Source organism: Vombatus ursinus, unplaced genomic scaffold (assembly GCF_900497805.2).
Source record: "Vombatus ursinus unplaced genomic scaffold, bare-nosed wombat genome assembly UNPS02014812.1, whole genome shotgun sequence".
Classification (NCBI taxonomy): Eukaryota; Metazoa; Chordata; class Mammalia; order Diprotodontia; family Vombatidae; genus Vombatus; species Vombatus ursinus.
The window spans coordinates 10,795,244-10,816,944 of NW_020954590.1; positions in this window are offsets into that span (position 1 = coordinate 10,795,244).

The window sequence follows — 21,701 nt, forward strand, 5'->3', positions numbered from 1 at the left end:
AGGTTCTAGAGTGATGGTTAATGGTTATAGAATATAGAATAGGATGGTCTGGTGAATAGAATATTTTTGTTAATTGAGAGTTAGCTTGGAGTCCACTTTTCAAAGAAACAATACAACAATATTTAAAAAATAACCATTTAATTCAATGTCTCAGAAAGCATTTTAGAACCTTGCAGATTGACAATGTCATCATTATGAACAGAAATTCTCATGGTACAGGACAATTTCAATACTTTAAGAATCAGAAATTTAATCACAGAAATTTAATAATGTACAGTGTAACTATCAAATCAATGTCAAATCAACTATCAATTTTATCAAATCAATATTGCCACTGCTACCAGAAAGTCTATCAATCTACTTTACTATGGTTCTACTCACCATTCCTATAACAACCTAAACCAAAATACCATTGCATGGCCACCATTGTCCTTTATATGTCTCCTCTATTAGAGTATAAGCTCTTTGAGGATAAGGATAATCTTACTTTTTTTTTTTTACCTATCCCAGCCCTTAGCACAATGCTTGACATTTAGTAAGCAAAATGTTTTTATATTATTCATTCATATAACTTTGTTGATAAATTGCATAGTGGACAGAGTACTGGGCCGAAAGTCAAGAAGACCTGAGTTCAAATTCAGCCTCAGACATTTACTATGTGACCCTGGACAAGTCACTTAATCTCTCTATGCCTCAGTTTCTTCAAAATGGGGCTAATAATGGGATAATAATAACACCTACCTCACAGATTTGTTGTGAGGACCAAATGAGATAATGTTTATAAAGCACAGTCCCAGGCACATAGTAGGGACTTAATAAATGCTTGGTTTTTTTTCATTGATAGTTTTGTGAGTTCATAGGATTACAAATCTGGAGTGGAAATGACTTTAGAGGTCTTCTCAGCCTTTGCTCATTTTCCAGATGAGGAAACTAAGTCCCAGACAAGTTAAGTGACTTGCCCAAGATGAAAAAAAAGTAATACATGGTAGAGCTTGGATTCATGCTCAGGTGATTTGCCTCTAAATTGTGTGCTCTTTCTTCTTTACCATGCTGCCTTTCCATTGAATTCACATACTATCTTCTTCCTAGGTCCCTTCTGGCCCTGAAAAAAAAACCCTTCCTCTGCTCTTTGCTTCTTTTCACGTCTTTTCTCAGCAACCAAGCTTAGTGGGGGTGCCTCTCCTCAGAAGCTTTATAGATGGTTTAATAGAGATACAAGGTCCGTAGCTTCTATCCCTCCTCTTCCTTTGCCTCCTCTGTCACCAATCTAGTGATGAATCTTTCTGATCATAGCTAAGCTTGTTCTTGATCAATCCTTTTGATTTTAACAGAATTTCCTATAGCTTGAAATCTGTTGATAGAGCCTTCAACAACCCATCATGATATGAGTAATAGTCCAAGTAGGACTTTAATCATTATACAGTAGTACCATAAGAATTAAAAACTCCAGCTCTGCTTATTTGTATTTTTTAAATATTTGGATAACCTTGATTATTTCAGTGTCCTCCAGCTATCCCAAATTACTTATAATGAGATGCTCAGAGCTTTTTTTTTTCCTTTCTTCTATTCCCAACTTGCAGCAGTTCAAGAGTAAAGGTTGCCCATTCCCCCCTCCCCAATCAAAGCCACGGGTATTTGACATTAAGAGAAAGAGGTGTGAACAATCCTAGCTAAAACAGTGTTGTCCGTGCTCATCCTAGTCAGACTATATCAGCCTTTGGAGTTGATACCAGCAGAAATTTGTTTCCACTGGCAGAACTCAGCAGATACATGAATTACTATCTCTTATGCCACTATTATTACTGATTAACTAAAGTGACACATTTTATTATTGTAGAGATTAAACACGTTCTCCTTTGTTAGTAGAAAATTCCCTTACCCACATTTTCTATAGGGGATTCCTACATAAAATGAGTGAAAAATCCTCAAAAGAACATCTGTTTCTTCTTCTATACTATATGATAATGTCTTCGTATTCACACATGGTGATTGCATGTACTTTGTGTGTTTGCTAGAGATAAATAGCAAAGCCTATTACAGTCATATTTTAGTGTGCATTAAACATCTGGCATCAACAGGAGAAATGAGGGGAAAAAACATGATTATACTGTCAGAGTTAATAATTCAGAAATATTAATCAGCTCTCATAATCATCTATAGTAACTCATGCATGATTGGCCTGTGTGTACTTTTCTTAAACAATTAATGCAACTTTCTATATTCTCTCACTAGAAATTCTAAAGCACAGATCTCTAACCAGGTAGAACGTTCTCACTTGTCTCCATTGCTCCTTATAGCTTCTGTTTCAAAGAGAGTAGGGGAAAAACTTAGCATCATCTTTGTTGAGCCAGTGTTGATCACTAGCATGTTGGCATGTCTTTATTCAAAATTAATGTTTCTTAGCCTTGGCCGTGACCTAACAATGATGCTAGGCCTTCCCAAGTGGGAGACTTTCAATAATAGATTCAGATACAAGCTTTCAGAGTTAGTGGGAGCTGGGAAGAAACAGCAGGTTCAGCACTCAAGGGAAAGACCATCATTACATCACTCTATTAGCGGCCATCGCCAAGCATTAACAGTAACAGGTGATGGGGCAATCTCAGCCCAGCTGTCTCTGGGAAGTCAACTGCAGCCTTCTAATCCTTGTCTGCTCAGAGAATAATAGAATAAAAATGGCAGAAGTTTCTCAAAGTTTTCCATTTAAGGCCACCCTGTATTGCAACCTATTCCAAGTTTCTACATCTGCACTTGGCATTTGCTATCCCACAAGGCAGTCTTCTTCATTTCATAGAATTACAGTAACTTAAAATGCCTTCTATTATATTGTCACATTTTACCAAGCATTAAGCATCTGGTATCAACAGACTAAACAACATAGAAGCAGGATTATGCTGTCAGACTTAATAATTCAGAAATATTAACCAGCTCTCATAACTATCAGTACTTTTTCATGTGTAATTGGCCCTTGGTGTGTATTTTGTACTTATGTATAGCTCTCAGCATACCAGTTGAAGATAATCACGCTCCATACTTCATGTAACTAACACTTAATTTGGCTAAATGAAATCAATTCATCAGCAATAGTTTCTCTGTGCCCCAGAAATCTTAGTTTGTTAAAAGCCAACCAAACAATAGTTTTCAAAAATGAAACAAAAACACTGTATGCAATAAAAGAAGAAGAAAACGATTTAGCCTTGAGCAAACTTGAGAGTGGTGGAAACAGAGCTGTGTGCAAGGAGACTGTAGTGCTCCTTACCTGATCAGTAACCAAATGACTACTGCTTGGTTAACTGTAAGCTTCAGTTTGAGACCTTTTGCTCCCATACTTAATTAAAACAGTATTACTATCTTCAGTAAGTATCTGAGGTGTAATACTACAGATCTAGGAGAGATCTGTTTCTTAATTGGTCTTAAATAGGTTAATTGCAATTCAAAGAACAAGTCATTGCTAGTGAGAAGCCAGAGCTGGAGTAACATAATCCTAAATGAGATTTTTTCAAACATTTCACAAATTGCATGGATGAAATTTTTGTGTGATTATATATTTGATTCAGTTTAGCAATAAACCCTTTCAAGGGGCAGGTTGGCAGTGGATAGAGCACTGGGCATGGAGTCAGGAAGATCTGATCTCTAGCCCCCAAATCTGGCCTCCTACACGTACAAGCTGTGTGACCCTGGGTAAGTCATTTAACCTCTATTTGCCTCAATTTCTCATCTGTAAAATGGGGACATACTGGAATAGGAAATGGCAAACCACTCCAGTATCTTTTCCAAGAAAATCCTATAGGCAAAGTACATGGGGTCACAAAGAGTTGAACATGACTGAATGACTGAACAACAGAATTCATTCACCTACTACTGTTTGGCACTAAAAAAACAAAGTAAAGTTGAAACAGTCCTTGACCTTAAGAAGCTTACATTCTCACATATGGGAAACAACATGAGTGAGTAAATGAATGAATGAATGAAATAATATTTATTAAATGTTTGATATGTGCAAGCACTGGGGTTATGAATAGAAAATGAACACAGTTCTTGATCTCAGAAGTCACATTACAATGGGGGAGACAATGCATATGGAAGATTTCATGGTGTAATGATTTAAAGCCCATACATAAATACCCTTAGTCATGGAGACTAGGAATAAGAAAGCATGAAGGTCTGCTTTTTGATAATTCTTATATAAATTACTACTAGAATGAGATGTAGCTTGTAATATAATAGATGGTTTATTTCCAGGTTGTTTGTTGCTATTGTTATCCTCTTGAGCATGTCCCTTCAGTGAGGACCTGGAGCTACTAGTGTCAGCTGACATCTTTGATAAACATATGTTTGTAAATTGTAAATGATATGTTCACATTCTTATTAATCCATCTCAATGATTCAATCTCTTGAGATTATGAAATAATAATTGGGGCAAATGTGCACCTGCCCTGAAGACAGCCTCTTGGAGTAGATTGTATTTGAACTAAGCCTGGAAAGGAGCTAAGGATTTCAAGAGGCCAAAATTAGAAGGAAGAATATATGAGGCATGAGAAACAACTTACATAAAGGCTTAGATGTGGGAAATAGAAAGTTGTGCATGGTGAACTGAAAGTAGGTCAATTTGGTTGGAATGTAGAGTTTGTGAGGGAAAGTAAATTAGCCTAGAAAAAACAGACAAGAGTGAGGGGGTGAAACACTTTAAATACAAAATGAAGAAGAATCTGTATTTTATTCTGGAAGTAATAGAGAACCAGTTGAATCTTCTTGAAAAGGGGAGTAGCATGATCAGATCTGTGCTTTAGGAGTATGATTTTGGCAGTTGGGTGGAGAGTGGGTTATATTGTGGACTGTGCTGTGAATGTTTACAATTTGTCTGTGCATATGAAGCAAAATTTTGGCTAGAACCCTAAGAGAATGAGTCATGCTATAGAGCCAATTCTTTGGGATAGACAAAAGCAGCTTTCAACATCAAAGAATACCAGAACTTTAAAATTTTTAACTATTTCACTCAGGGGTTTTTCTATATTTTGTGTACCTCATTAAACTGAGTTTTTGGAATATTATTTAAATTTGTCTTGGTGCCAGAGTGATTACTAGAATATTATTATTTTTTAAACTAGGCTGTAATGTAGGCATGTTCTCAAGACTGAATTAGGTATTTATAGCTCTTAGCCCCTCTTCTAAATGTTGCTACGGAGTGGTGCTTCTTGAATGTATAGTTTTTTTCTCTCTCTCTCCTTTCCTACAAGGCTCTCAACTGTCATATAATATATCTGCCATTGTATCTGCTTGAAGAAAGCACTTTCCCTCTCAAATTTGCTGTTTCTTGGGCTAAAATTCCAAATTTGTAAAAATTATATAGAAAGAATTCAGGGTTCAGAATAATGGCTTTATTTTATTTTTAATTTTTAATTTATGAACTAACATAAATAGAATAACATGATAGAATTTTAAAAAGATGATTGCACATGAAAATGCATATCTATTATGTATAACTTGCTATTCCTTTTAAATAAGTAATAAAGTTACATAACTTTCTTTTTCTTTTCTTTTCTTCACCCCACCTGAGATGGATACTATTAGACATAAACATATAGATACAAATAGATATAGTTAGATACATATACATATATATGTACAATCATCCTATATATACTTCTACTTATCAGTTTTTCCTCCAGATGCAGATACTATCTTCCTTTTTAAGTCCTTTGTAGTTAATTTGGGTGTTTTTAATAGTAATAATCACTTAGTCTCTCAAAGTTGTTTTGAAAATAATATTGCATTTACTGTATACAAAGTTCTCTTGGTTCTGTTTATTTTGCTCTTCATTATTTCATGCAAGTCAATACATGTTTTTCTAAGATCATCAAACTGATCATTTCTTATAGCCCATTAGTGTTCCAACAGTATCAAATACCACAACTTGTTCAGTCATTCTTCAGTTGATGGGCACCCCTACAATTTCTAGTCCTTTGCCAATGAAGAGAGAGCTGCCATAAATATTTTAGAACATATAAGTTCTTTTTCTTTTTCCCTAATTATCTTTGGAAATAGATCAAGTCATGGTATTGCTGGGTCACAGGATATAGGCAGTTTAATAACTCTTTGGGCATAATTCTAGGTTGCTCTCCAAAATGGTTGGATCAGTTCACAGTTTCACCAACAGTAGATTAGTGTCTCGATTTTTCCATATCCTCTCCAATATTTGTTGTTTTCCTCTTCAATCATTTTAGCCAATCTGGTAGGTGTAAAACCATATCTCAAGGTTATTTTAATTTACATTTCTCCAATCAATAATGATTTAGAGCATTTTTTCATATGACTATAAATTGTTTTGATTTCTTCTGTGTGTTCATACTCTTTGGCCATTTATCAATTGGGGAATGACTTATATTCTTATAGTTTTGACAAAGTTCTTTATGTATTTGAAATCTGGGGCCTTTATCTGAGAAATTGTCTATAAAATTTTCCCCCAGTTTTCTGCTTTCTTTTTTTTAATTTAATTTTTGGAAACTTAATTTATTTCATTCTGAACTTAAATAAAACACGCCTTTCTATAACATAGTAGAATAGAAAAAAATGATGATTGTACATGAAACTGCAAATCAGTTATGCACAACTTGCTGTTCCTTTTAAATATGTAATAAAGTTATCATTTTGATTTTTTCCTTTTTTTCTTCCCTCTCCCCCCCACCCTAGAGATGGCTACCATTAAGCACAAATATGAATATATATATATGTATATATGTATGCATATATAAAACAGTTACATATATACTTTTATTTATCCTTTCTTTCTCTGGATGCAAATAGTGTCTTTCTTCACATGTCCTTTGTAGTTAATTTGGGTATTTATAATAGTCAAAAGTCATTCAAAACTGTTTGGCTACATTTGTTTTATTGCACAAAATCTTTTTAATTTAATATAATCAGAATTATCTATTTTATACCTCACAACATTCTCTATCTCTCATTTATTCATAAATTGTTTGCCTATTCATAGGTATTTAGAGAAGGGTGTTGGAACCGATAATCTAATAATCTCAGATTTTATAAGAGTGCTATAAGTTTGTGACTGACTCTTCTATGAATATAGTGAATGAAATTTGGCATTGGGACTTTGTGATCACTATTTTGTTGTCATTTTTGAAAAGAAATGCTTTCAGTTTTATCCATGTGTTACATTTCTAAAATACAAACATTTACTCTCAGTTTACTCTCAGATTACTCTCAGTTTATGAGAACTTATTTGTAACAAGTAAAATAGTTGTGCAAAACCAGTAATACCATGACCTCACCTGCAAGTTAATGTACTATTTTATATCCGAGGCACCCCACTTCCCTAACCTATTTTTTTGGGGAGGCAAACAGCGACTCTGCCAGGCTCAAACAGCTAGCAAGTGTTTGAGGCTGAATTTGAACTCAGGTCCTCCTGACTCCAGTACTGGTGCTCTCTCTACTGTGCCACCTAGCTGCCCTTCTAAGCTATTTTTGGTCCATTTTATTGCCCTGAAAGATTATGCTCAGTTTTGCTGGGTATTTGATTCTTGGCTGTAATCCAAGGTCCTTTGCCTTCCAGAATATCATGATCCAAGCCCTCATGTACTTTAACGTGGAAGCTGCTATATCTCATGTAATCCTGTCTATGACTCCTTGATATTTGAGCTGTTTCTTTCTGGCTGCTTGCAGTATTTTTGCTTTGATCTGAGAGTTCTGGAATTTGGCTATAATATTCTTGGGAGTTTTTGTTCTGGGATCTCTTCAGGAGGTGATCAATGTATTACTTTTCATCATTGGTCCTCTACAATCATGGGTGATCATTAGGCTGATAATATTCTTAAAGCTTTCAAAGTTGTTTGTCTTTATAGTATTTTTATTGCAGAAATTGTTCTCCTGGTTCTGTTCATTACATTCTTTATTAGTTTATGAAAGTCTTCAAAGTTGTTAATTTTTACAGTACTGAGATTATAGCATGAATTGTTCTTCTGGTTCTGTTCAAATTGCTCTGCATCATTTCATAGAAACTTTTCCATGTTTTTCTGAAATATCTATTTCCTCATTTCTTACATTCATCAACTACACAATATTCAACCATTCCTTAATTGTCAGATATCTTCCTACTTTCCAGGATTTGCTTTTTTTTCCTTTACCACAACAAAAAGAGCTGCTGTAAATACTTTTTAATGCATAAAGGACCTTTTCCTCTTTTTTTAATCTCTTCTGGCCATGTTTTTAAAAGCGATATAGCTAGGTCAAAGTATATACACTGTTTAGTAAATTTTTGTGTATAATTTCAATTGCTTTCCAGAACGGTTTCCCCTATTCACAGGTCCACCAACAATGCATCAATGTAACTATTTCTTCCAATATTTATCATTTTATTTTTCTGGTCATCTTTACCACTCTGATGTGTGGGAGGTATAATCTCAGAATTGCTTTGGTTTTCATTTTTCTAATTGGTAGTCATTCAGAGCATTTTTATATGGCTATAAATAACGGGTTTCTTCCACTGACATATGCCTGTTCATATTCTTATACCATTTATCAATTAAAGAATGTCTCTTCTTTTTATGAATTTGAATCAATTTCTTATATATCTTAGAAATGAGATCTTTGTCAGAAAAACTTGCTGTAAAGATTCCCCCCCCCCCCCGAGTTGTATCCCTTTTGTTCTTGACTTTATTAGGCTTATTTGTACAATACCTTAAAATTTGTACATAATCAAAATTATCCATTTTATAACTTTTATGATCCTCTCTATTCTTTATTTGGTCATGAACTTTGTTCCTATCCATTAATTTGATAGGCAATTTTTTCCTTTCATTTGTCTAATTTGTCCATGAATGTGATCTTTTAGAATTAGGTTAAGTACCCATTTGGAGTATATTTTGGTGTAAGGTATGACCACTATTTTGACTATTCAGGGATGCTTTTTTGTTCCTAGTTCTCAGATGTACTCATATTAGGTGAGGTTACTAGGTAGCTGAGTAGTGCATAAGTTAAAGTATAATGCACTACAGTATTAGGGCAGTATGATATAGTGGGAAAAGTACTATATTTGAGATTGGAAGATTTGGGTTTAAATTTCAGCTCTGCTGCTTACTACCTGTGTGAACTTGGACAAGTCATTTCATCATCTATCATCAAATTGTGAGCTTGTTAAGGGCATACATTGTCTTTGGCCTTTCCTTGTATCCCCAGATATTAGGACCATTCCTGGCACATAATAGGTGCTTAATAAATTCTTATTGAATGACTAACTATCTGGGCTTTAGTTTCCTCTTTTATAAAATAAGGTGGCTGGATTAGATAGTTTCTAGTTCCAAGTCTGTGATCCTAGTAATGACATATCTTTAATATGCTACAAGGGGTTTTAAGAGAGCACATTGTTCAAATGTATTCTACAAGTGTGTTCTATAAAAGTGATGGTGTGAAGAAATGTATTTAGATAAGCTTATGTAACTCAAAATAATGAAACTATGGAATAGAGCATAATTTATATGAATATATTAAAATGATTTTAAACTCAATTTGTGTCCAGTGATGATACTCACAGTGGGAGATGCAGTGATATATGTAATTTTCTTACATGTCTTCTAGTGTTGAATTCCCTGGAAATTTTTTTTCCTTTTAACTAGAACTTGAAGTGAGAGAAACAAAGAGAATTGGGTGTAGTCTGAGAGAAACAAAGAGAAATGGGTATACCATTTCCATTTAAAGAATAAAGAAATAAAATGTCTACCAATCAGCTTTGATTTTTTGACAAGTCTAATTCCTGAAGAGAAGTAGATTAGCTCTGTACTTCATCCATTCCTTTCTCTGCTAAATGTCTTTTAGGACATCTCCAAGCTGATCCTTATTGGTTAGACGAACTCTTTCTGCTTGAATATTTGAAATCATTAAATACATACATGAGTGTGTGTGTGTGTGTGTGTGTGTGAATGAATGGATGGATGGAAGAACAGGAAATGGAGTGGAGGAGGTGGAGCAGACACCAAGGTTTCCCCTACTAATATCAGCTAGGAGGAAAAAAATGTAATGCCCTAGAGAGAGAGGATACCCAAGTAAAAGGAGACCCTAGCACAAGGATAGTATGGTAAACCATTCCTGCTTAGAGCAGTGAAGCAAATTTTGAGGGATGTTCAAAACTTTAAGTGAAACACTATGATTCTTCAGGCTGCTGTGATTTTTCTCCAGGGATAATAAAAAGATTTCTCCCATTTGAAAAGTGGGAAGAACAAAGGCAAGGGTCATCCTTTGAAATAGAGTAAGGGTGATAAACTTAAGATCATTACCTCCTCACCCACCTGATTGACTCCACTACTGGCCAAATTAAAAGCAGTGATAGTCTTCTGAATTTTAAGGTTAAGATATTGATCAAAGGAAGGAACTTACTTCAGTCTTTTAAGGGAGTGGTACAAGAAGGAACTGAATGGTGACTCTTCTGGAATGTTACTTACTTTAACATTATTATGATCTCTTCCTAGTTCAAAATTTTTACATAATTTTTACAAATCATCTTGGAGAGAATGTCATGTCAGAGGGCACGAGGGACTATGCCAGTTTGGACATCTCTCTCTCCAACCTAGAAATGGCTTGCATCTAGATAAATTTAAGTTAAATAAAATTATTTCCATCAGACTTGACTCTAAATCATGGAGTGCATCATTATTTATTTCTTTGACAGCCTGTTTCAAATTACATACTATGTTTTTCTTTTTCTTTAATGTAATTTCCTTCTGATTCATTGTAGTTAACTTATTTGCAAGTTGGAGAACTTTCTATTAGAGAGACTTCTGCAGATTTTGATGTGGGCACTCAAGTCAAGAGAAGCATGATACTCCCCCTCTAAAATCAACATAGGTCTCTTGTGTGATGGGCTTTTCTAACAGAGGGCTATGGCAGGTGTCTCATGGCTACATATTTTATTAGGTTTGATACCCATTCATTTGGAAAGAACACTGAACTTAGTAACTGAGACCAAGACTGAATTCCCTGTTCTGACATTTAGTAGTTATGTGTCCCTAGGTAGGTCACTTCATTTTTTTGGCCCTCAGTTTATTCACTATAAAATAAGGAGGCTGAAGCTAGGGCTTCTTAGATTTTTTCCACTCAGGGCCTCTTTTGGCATTTTGGCAGCATTAGTTGGCCATTACATCGCCTGAGGACATGTGAAATGCAAAGTATACGTGCTTTGTGTTAAGAACCAAGGCTACAGTGAAGATGTGTGATGCACCAGCAGCAAGTGTTACCAGAAACACCTCGGATTCATTATGCGTTTGATTTTGAATTGATTTTTGGTCTTTGCATGTTCAGAAACCTTTTACTGTTGACAAATTCTTTGCATTTCCCTATGGGATTGTGACCCACATTTTAAGAAGCACTGGATTAGACAATTCTTAAGATCTTGTACAAGTTTAAATTTTATGATGTGACCCCATAGTATGGAGATAATAATACTTGATAGGATAGCTATAAAAATCATATTAAAAATCTCAGAATGCCATAGAAATATGTTATCTCTGTTTAACTATTTCCATTGCTGAACTTCTATGTCCTTTTTATTACTTTAGCTAATAAGAACCCATTCATCTCTAAAATTTAGAAGGCTCTGCAAAGTACTAAAAATAGCATCTAAGCAGATTATGTTCTATACAGAACTCAAGTTGATGGCTTAATAGAAGCTGAAAGGTTTTTCATTCAGTTTTTGTAAGTGCTTTACAAAGCACTTAAAGAGCTATATTAATATGAAATGCTTTTTTTTTTCATTCCAATGGGTGGAAGTTGCAAAGGGTCAAATTTAGGAGATACACACACATACACACACCTTTTTTAAACACCTATTAATTAAGGAGGTCATCAAGCAGAAATTGGGTTGCCACTTACTGGGTATGTGATAGTGTTGATTTCTTTCAGTTGTGTGTTGGACTTGATTTCCCCATTGAAATTCCTTTCAAATTTAAGTTCTGTGATTCTGCTATTCTGTCTCCCATTGAAATGATCACTTTTTTATGAGACTGACATTAGACTGCCAAATATACACTTAAACTTACTCTGCATTCATATTTTGTTTTTGTTAAATTTGTTTTCTGTCAAATGTATGATTTTGAAAGATGTTACGCATTTGGCCCTTTGATTTACTTGGAACATACTCCTTTCTCATGTTTACCTCTAAGAATCTTTAACCTTCTTGATGGCTCAGCTCATATGTTATCTCACAGAAGCCTTGTCTGATCCCCTCCTCGTCAGCACTCTCTCCCTCCTCAAATTATCTTATACCTATTTATCTGTCTAAATGTTGTATCACCCCCCCCAACTGGAAATCAAGCTTTTTGCTTGTAGAAACTCTTTCCTTTTGCCTGAATGTTCAAATGTGTAGCCCAGTACCTTGCACATAGTAGACAGATAAGAAATGCCAGTTAAATTGTATGGAAATCAAACTGGGATTTAAGAATTTTTTTCACGCTCAGATTCTTATAATATAGCCACAGCTCAGATTCTTAAAATCTAGCCACTGCTTGGATTCTTAAGAGTCTGCCCAATATGATGGGTGTTCTAATGAAATTTATCTTTGGCTGAAAGAAGACTTGGGTCAAATTCTTTTAGGCAGGACCCACGTGTTATGATTTCGGGGTCCCACCATCCCTAAACCCCTAAACCTCAACATTTTGGTGGCCCGTACCGTGAAACTGCCTAACCTCAAGTTCTTCTCCAGACAAGACTGGAAGGTATGTAAGCTTCCCCCCATCCCCTTTCTTGCTCTGCAGTTGGGATTGCCCTCCAAGCACCAAGGCTTGGAGATGCTTTTCAGACAGACAGTTATGAGGCTGTCTCGAACTTGGCCTGATGCTCTCAGGCTGTGGGAACACTGGGTCCATTCAAGGCCATGAACCTGGGTACACCTACTGCAGCATAGAGGACAAGGATGTACCCCCTATCTAGAAGAGTATGCCCAATTCTGTCAGTTCTCAGCACTAGGGAATTGGGGAAAACTTTTTGTTTCCCTGAAGCTTACTTACTCCCTACCCTCTACATCCCTGAATCCTCCTTCGTAAAGGTTACAGAGAAAGTTAGAACAACTAAAAATATCTTGGCTGATTCTGGAGGTTTTATGATTGATCATTAAGGAGTTTTGAAACACCTCCTTACAACCCTGGTCACTCCCTTCCCTTGAGTCAAGAGGATATCTGTTAACATAGGAGAGGAGAGTTTCACCCTTTCCCCCTCACTTTTGATTTCACCCTCCCCCACCTGGAGAAAGGAAGGAGAGGGGAGGGGCAGCAGATACAGCATGGGCCCCACGGCAATGGTCTTGGGCCCTGAGGCAACCTTTGCCTGGAAGCATCACCCAGGCTCAGCACATCCTGCTCAAGGTAAAGAACCTAGCCTGTGAACTTGGGTAAGCATGCTTTTTAAAATTTGTACTTTTAACTGTTAACGGTGAGATGTTGATTCTCTGTGTAAAGTAATTTGGAATTTCATTTAACAAAACTGAAGTCACCTGATTGGTAATGGGTTCATTTCAAGTTTCAAATCAGTGAACTTTTTCTATCAGTTATGTCAAGCAACTTTTCATAATTTGGTTACCACTAAAATAATTTGACTGTTGTTGGTTATTGTATTAATGTGTAAACTAGCCAAAAAACTTGTTTGTGTTATGTATGGCTTGCTGAGAATTTGCAGGTATATAGAAATTTCTAATGATTGGCTTTCTCCAGTAATAACTACTCATTGAATTTAGCCATACAACCAGTTCTGAAGCTATTTAATGGTATATAATGGTATATAATGTATATAATGGTATATAATTTCTTTCCATCTTCTCCAACAAAATACTATTAAGATATTTTTTCAAAAGTTTGCTAAAATCTGAGTGTTATATCTACACCATTATCTTTATCTGCAACTTTAGCAATCCTATTAAAAATAACATGATATTATTCAGGGATACTCTGTTCTTGATAAAGCCATGCTGTCTCTTTGAAATTCACTGTTTACCTTTGTAGGTGTTCATTAATCAGCTCTCTAATTATCCTTTCTAGAATTTTGCCAAGAATAAAAGTCAGATCACTTGCCAATAGTTTGGAGACTTTGTCTTCTATTTTTTGAAAAGCAGTACATTTGCCCTTCTCAAATCTAGTGGTACATTTTCCATTTTCCATGATTTTTCAAATATCACTGACAAGTGGCTCAGCAATTATATTTGATATTTTTTTTTTCAGGACCTATGGATGTAGTTTATCTGGGCCTGGTGACTTGAATTCAAGAAGGCTGCTAGGTTATCTCTTACTATCTCTTTACTTATCTTTGTTATCAGCTTCTTGTTAGTCATTTCCAATGCAAAAGTAATTCTCAGCAGGAGAAAAAAAGAAACATAGTAAGAATCAAGCAATTCCACCTTCTCTTTATTGTCAGTTGTCATTGGCTCTTAGACCCTAACAAAGGGGATTACTCCTTCTTTGATCCTCCTTCATCTAACAATGTAACTTAAAAAAAAAACTCAACAAAAAAGCCAAAAACCCCTTTTTTGTTGTCTTTAGCTTCTCTTAGCCTCAACTCCTGAGTTTTAGTTAATCCTGACACTATTTTTTCAGGACCACACCATGCCCTTATATTTGTCCTGTGCTACTCATCCTTGCTTCTTTTTTAAATCAAAGTAGATTGATGAGTTTTCTATACATCTATAGCAGTCTCTTCAGACAAATTCCAATTTCGTCTTCAAAGGAATAACTTTCCTTTGTTTCTTCAGAATTTCATTCTTGAGCATATTCCATCCCCGTTAAGGGGATTTCCTCTGTAGTATTTTAGTCCATCAGATCCTCCCTGCCTTTTCACTGAACCCTTTGAAATCTAAGGGTCACCTCCCTCCAGAGTTCTTAGTAGTTCCTCTCCAGCAAACAGTTATGTGCTATTATTGAGAATCAAGTCCAGAATAGAATCTCTCCTTATTGGTTCCTTCCCCTTTTGAAGGATGAAATAATCACTAAGAAAATTCAAGAATTTATTGTCTGGTCTGTTTTTGACAGAATGAGCTCCAATAGATACCTATATAATTGAAATCCTCTTCCCTCCTATATTGCACCTTTCTATTGAGCATGTGATATCTTTCCCAAGCTCATCTATTTCTTGTTTCTGACTAGGGTATATTCCAATGATAAAAACAAAAGCAAAAACTCCTTCTGTTTCTTTATCTATCCTGTTTCTTTTGAGTAAGATATGTCCATGGTTTAATCATTTATTTTTTCCAATCAACTCTCAATGATAAATTTTGAGATCAAATTTTCCCCTTTCTGTTAGGATCTCTGGTTCATTGCCTAAACTTCTTGTCCTTCTAAGTTATTGCACATTTATTGTACATATTTAAGGGCATGCATTTTTGTTTTGTTTTGTTTTGTTTTTTACTGACTCCTCTCTTGGATTTTTGTCTCTTATGAACCTCTGTATGTCTTAATCCTTAGTCTTTCTTCTTCTTAGACACTTTATATGGTATCTAACTTGGAGAATATAAATAGGTAGGTTTCTCCCTCCCCTTTTCTACTCTGTGGAAAATGCTTTTGTATGGTTGACAAGACAATACAGTTAGCCTAGAGAAGAGAAGATTTAGGGAAGACAGGATGTTTATGTAGTCAGATAGTTGGAGTACTGCTAGGTACAGAAGTGGTTAGACTTGTTCTTCTTGGCCCAGAAGGCAGGTCTAGTAGCAACATGTGAAAGTTGTAAAGTGGCAATATAGGTTTGATGTAACAAAAATGTCTGGGCAGCAACCCTCCTAACAATTACAGCATCCTAGCAGTGAAATGGGCTCCCTCATTTTACTAGCATATTCCATTGCACGAGAAATCTTTAAGCAAAATCTAGCCTTTTTGTTGGGAGGGTTATAGAGGGCAGTTCTTGTTCAGCTAGGTGTTGAACTAGATGGCATTTCAGAGGATCTCCAATTTCAGTTTTTGAATTCTATGATTCTAGTGTATATGCTGCTCTGTACCATATGGTGGTACTCAGGCAGCGGGATCATAGATGCTATGGTATCCCACTCATAGATCCCACATAGAGCTGGAAGTGATGTGAGAAACTCCAACACCCACAATGCTACAGAGGTTAAGGAAGTGTCCAAGGTAACATAACTAGCAAATAGGGATTTGAATCCAAGTCCTTTGACTCTAAATCTAGCTCTTTTCCATTGCATCACGCTGTTCTTTACGTCTTTTGGTGTTTCGCTTTGTTTTATTTTGTTTTGTTTTGGTGTCTTTCTGGCAGAGACACATCTAATGATGATTTGTTGAAAAGTATTTCAGTCCTTTTATTTCACCACTGGTTTCACAATGTGCACGCCCAGCGTCAACACTCTAGTCTCAGATCCCTCTGATCATCACATTTTTGCTTTTCTTGGGCTTTAATGTATCAAATTGCTCAATTGTCTTCACTTCCTCTTTGCATGTCTAAATCTGACATGGCCCCAACCTTATTATCCCTTCACTGCCCTTCCCCACTCCCTCTGTTCAGTGTCTTGGCCAAATTCTCAGCTATTAACTTTCAACCTCGATGCAAAGATTTACTACATGTCTAAAATATTTTGTTTGTTTATTTATTTCATCCATGCTTTTGTTTCTTCCCTATCCTAAGAAGTTAATGACCAAAAACACATGTAAAAATGATCTATTTATGAATCTTTTTAACCGGTATGATCAAAATAATTGAAAGGAAAGATGGAGAACAAGCATTTCTTAATCACCTAAACAATGTCAGGCACTGTGCTAATTGCTTTACACTCATTTGAACCTTGAAACAGCCCTCTAAGGTAGGTGATATTATGATCCCTATTTTATAGTTGAGGAAACTGGAGCAGATAGAGTTTAAGTGACTTGCCCAAATTCATATAGCTAGTAAGTATCTGAGGCTGGATTTGAACTCAGGTCTATCCTGACTATAGGCCCAGCGCTCTATCCACTACACCACTAAGTTGCTTCTAATTGAAGGTTGGGGTGGGGGCAAGTTTGCCCTAGAGTATACTTTTAGAAGTCCTGTTAGGTTTTAAGTTTTAGTATACAATTCATATGAATAGAGGCAACAAAGGAATTTCATAGCAATAAAACAATGGAAACCCAAGGAAGAAAAAAAAACAACAAATGGTTACTTCCCACTTGAAATCTCTTTATCTCATTTCTAGGTCCTTGAAGGTCAATAATGGATAAATGGGGAAAAAAACCCAATACATTCTAATTTAAGAATATGTATGGTTTTAGACATCAAATTATAAGAATCCTAGAGTAGGAAATAACTTTAAAGGCCACTTTAATGCATACATGAAATAGGAAACCCCTCCAGAACTGTGATACATTGTTTCAAGTCCACTTTCCATTTTGATTACCTTAGTCTGGATTTACTCCAGCTTGCTAATCTTTCCTAAAACCCAGTATCCGGAACTGAACTCACTCAGATATGGTTTAATCAGGTTCACATCCACTGGATTGTTGATTATTTCATTTTCTAGTTGTATGATATATGAATCAAAAAACACGGAGCTGGTAAAAGTAACATGGATATCACCTACCGTTTATACTACAACAACAAAATACACATACCACTTAGATAACTAAATATCATCGTTCAATATAACAATTTGGAAAAGAATTTAAAAGTAAATCCTAGAAGCCATTTCTCAGAAACATCAATAATCAGCTTCCTAAGAGATTTTTTTTCTTGTCTTATTTCAAGTGGAGGTGTGCTGGGTTGGGACTCTGTCTGATTCTATGTTCTATCCTTCAGAAATACTGTGCATAGAACTTCCTGTAAAGCACAATACATAATTATGGCGTAAATCCCACCAATCTCATGACATCTTTATTGGATATGAAAAGTTGTTTTTAAAGGCCAATTCCAAACTTCTAAACCATGAAAGTTCATTTTTAAACATTACTTTCTCAACAAGAACTTGGAGGTTTCAATGTTAATATCTTTTTTCCCTTATATCCCACCATGCATCTTTTCATCATACTACAATGGGGTTCCACATATGAATGTTGCTAGATGGATAGGAATGACACCTCTCCAACTTCTCTCTATCTTTCACTATTATATTACATTTTTCTTTTTATGGACCATGCAGATGTAACTGTAAAAATTTTGCTCTAATGAGAGCTTTGAGAGCTTGGGAAAACCCACCTGGAAAATCAACTTATTTTTTATTTCCTTCCCTCTTTCTTTATGAAGGACTTACCAAGTTTGTAGGCTTGGGGAGAGCTTAAATGACACTAATGGAGAATTGAAAATGGTGAAAAAATAGGGCAGCAAGAAATCATAATAAAGATACTAGTTGAGAAGAAAAGATGGAGCCAAAAAAAAAAGTTAATACAAATCCTCTTTTATCTAGTAGGGGCAGTTAAAAATAGAAGGATATCATAAGAACACAGAGAAGAGTCAATAAAAAGGGAAGAATGAAAAAAAGTCAGAAGACTAGTTTTTAACAAGAAACCATGATGAGATTTTTGCCTGATGAAAACCAAAGGCTCATATTTATTATGATTAATAAATATTCTAAAATGACATCACCCTGCTTGTCCATCCACGGTCCACACAAAATATTAAGACTTGGGGAGCCATTTCACTTCTAGTCTCAGCTATAAGACAAAAAGTTGCTGGTCATTTACCACCTGATCTTTTTCTCCTTCTAGGAAGTTGCACTATGGGCAACTTTAGTTGTTCCATTTAGTTTAAGTTTGGATGTAACTTACTGTGAACACCTGGGAGGGGAAGCCTAAACTTTTAAGATTGTGGTAGCCAATACTTAGGCCTCAAATTCTAAAAGAAACCCCATAGAATCTATACTTCTATACAGAGGTTTCTTAAAATCTCTGGTAAATTTCTTCTGTGCTATTTCTACTAGCTTTCTAATGAAACAATTCATTTTTCCCATGAAATAAGTAAATCTTGAGGAAGAAATATGGGAGTAGTAATTAATTTATTATCAAATTTGTGGATGGTAGAAAGGAGGAATAGCTAAGGCATTGAATGGCAGAATTAGGAGCCAAAATATTTCAACAGGCTATGATGATAGACTAAATTTTAAAAAATAAGATTTAATAATGTTTGAGTGTAAAAAAAAATCCAGCAATCAAAATTAAAGAGCAAAAACTCTCAGGTTAAAAAAAGTCAGCTTTACAATTACAAGATAAAATACATCTAGCTATCACTTCATAAGGAAAAAACATTGGGAATTTCAATTTCCTACAGATTCATATGTCCACAACATGTGTGCTAAGAAAACTAATGTAATATTTAGCTATGACTGTTGAGACATGTTTCCTTGTTATAACCAAAGTAACAAGTGTCCAGAAAAAGTGAGATTTCACACCATATTTCAGGCTCTCCCACCTATATCAGGAGTATTGTGATCAATTCTGAGCACTACATTTGTCTAGAGACATTGAGAAGCTGATATGTGGCCAGAGTAGACTGACTAGGACAATGAGACATTTGAAGCCATGCACTCATGGTTCTGGTTCTGTATCTGATGCAATTGATCACTAAGAGGTGAGGGCTTAAACAAACAATATAATCCATTTCATTCAAAAGATATTCAAACATCTTAGGTAAAAAGCAGCTCTCTAAGCAGTTAAAAAGAAATCCAGAGGATGAAAACAGATGAAAGCCACCAGCATGGGGATTAAAAAAAAAGCATTTGCAAGGAGGATGACTGGGATCTCAAGAGTTCTCCACCAAGGTCCTTGCAGTTTGGGTGCTATGAAGCTGACATTTTGACTCTGGCCATGTATTTTATTAGTGGCCAAGGGTTAGCTGGAGGAGTGTTGCAGCATAATGAAAATGCTTACTGGAACTTAGGAGATATGAGTTAACTTCATGCATACACACATATACATCCATCACATACATCCATACATATATATATATATAATTACATTATATATAATATGTGTAACAGTTGCAAGTTTTAATATAACATATATAAACTGTTTCAACCAAGAAAGTTGTGGTGCAGATCTGGGACAATTTGGATTAGTTCTCCTCTAGGTACATTGATCTGGGACTCAGCTATGGGCCCTTTGTGCTGGAAGATTGTTTTATTTTATTTTATTTTATTTTATGTATTTATTTATTTGTTTGTTTGTTTATTTATTTAGGTGAGGTAATTGGGGTTAAGTGACTTGCCCAGAGTCACACAGCAGTGAGTATTATGTATCTGAGGCTGGATTTGAACTCAGTTCCTCCTGACTCCAGGGCCTGTGCTCTATCCACTGCACCACCTCGCTGCCCCCAAAAGACTATTAAAACAATTTTTAGGACTTTCGAGAACTCCTTAAAACTTCCTTGTATACTGTGGTCAATTTTCCTAATGACAGCATTTAACCTTCTTGCTTATAGCTTTTAGGGATGTTTAGCATTTGACAAGAGAAGGAATTAGAAAGGTCATCATAGTTATTGTGGAAAAAAAGGAAGATTTTCATGCTAGAAATGATCTGACATATTCTATTTGGTAATGGAATGATTAGGACAATGAGATAAAGCTCCATGAAGGCAGATTCTGGGGGGGGGGGCAGTCAGTTTTCCATAATTGGGAGTGGTCAATCTGAAGCTGAATCATCACATGGGGAGCCTAGAAAGGATTCATGTAATGAGGTGGGGCTTGAAATACATAACTAAGGAGCCTTCCAAACTGAAGATTTATGCTTCTATGACAAAAACAAAAACAAACAAACAAACAAAAACCAAGATATTCCTTAAGAGGAGTTTTCTTTCTGCACACCAGAGGGAAGCTAGGGAAAGTTTCCATCCAGGAAGAGTAACACCACTGCTAGGCCAATGTACAAAAACAAATCCACAAAAAAAAAGAAAAGGTCTTATATGTATAAAAGTGTATATAGAAGCTATTTTTTCTTGGTGATGAAAAAAAACAGGAAACTAAAGGGATGTCGATTAATTGAGGAATAGCTGGATAAATTGTGCTATATGAATTTGATGGAACACTATTGAAATAGATGATTTCAAACAAACATAGAAAGACTTGTATGAACTGAGGCAGGGTGAAGAGAGCAGAATCAGAACAACTTTTAATATAGCAACAATAGTATGAAAATCAACAATTCTATAAACTGATGAATAATGAAATGGGCAGATCTAGGAGAACAATTTATATAACAAGAATAATACTACAAAGACGAACAACTTTGAAAACTGTAAAAACTATGATCAATAGTATGGTTATCCATGATTATATAAGATCCATAATGAAACATTATCCATCTCCTGATGAAAATGAGATGAATGAGAATGTACAGAATGAGACATCTGTTTCTACATACTGCTAACGTGGAAATGTTTACTTTACTATGCATAGTTACAAAGAATTTTTTTCTCTCTCTTTTCCAATCAGGCATGGGGCAGGTGTGATATAAATTAATTTCTCTTAAAAAAAACACTCAAAAATAGAGAGGACGAGTGCTACAGATGTGGAAGGTTGCATGCAATTTCAGATGAGGTCACTCCATGTTTGGTTTTGATTATTTGTTTTACTTTGTTCCAAGAAAGCTCTCAAAGAGTAGGAGTAATCTGGAAATGTTTATAATGTAAAAATAAAATACATCAGTAAAACCTTAGGGGGAAAAAAACTCTTTGTGAGCTGAAAACAACAATTTAGTAGATGCTAATTAATGTTTTTGCAATTTTTCAAATACTTGCTCCAATACTTAAGGGATCTA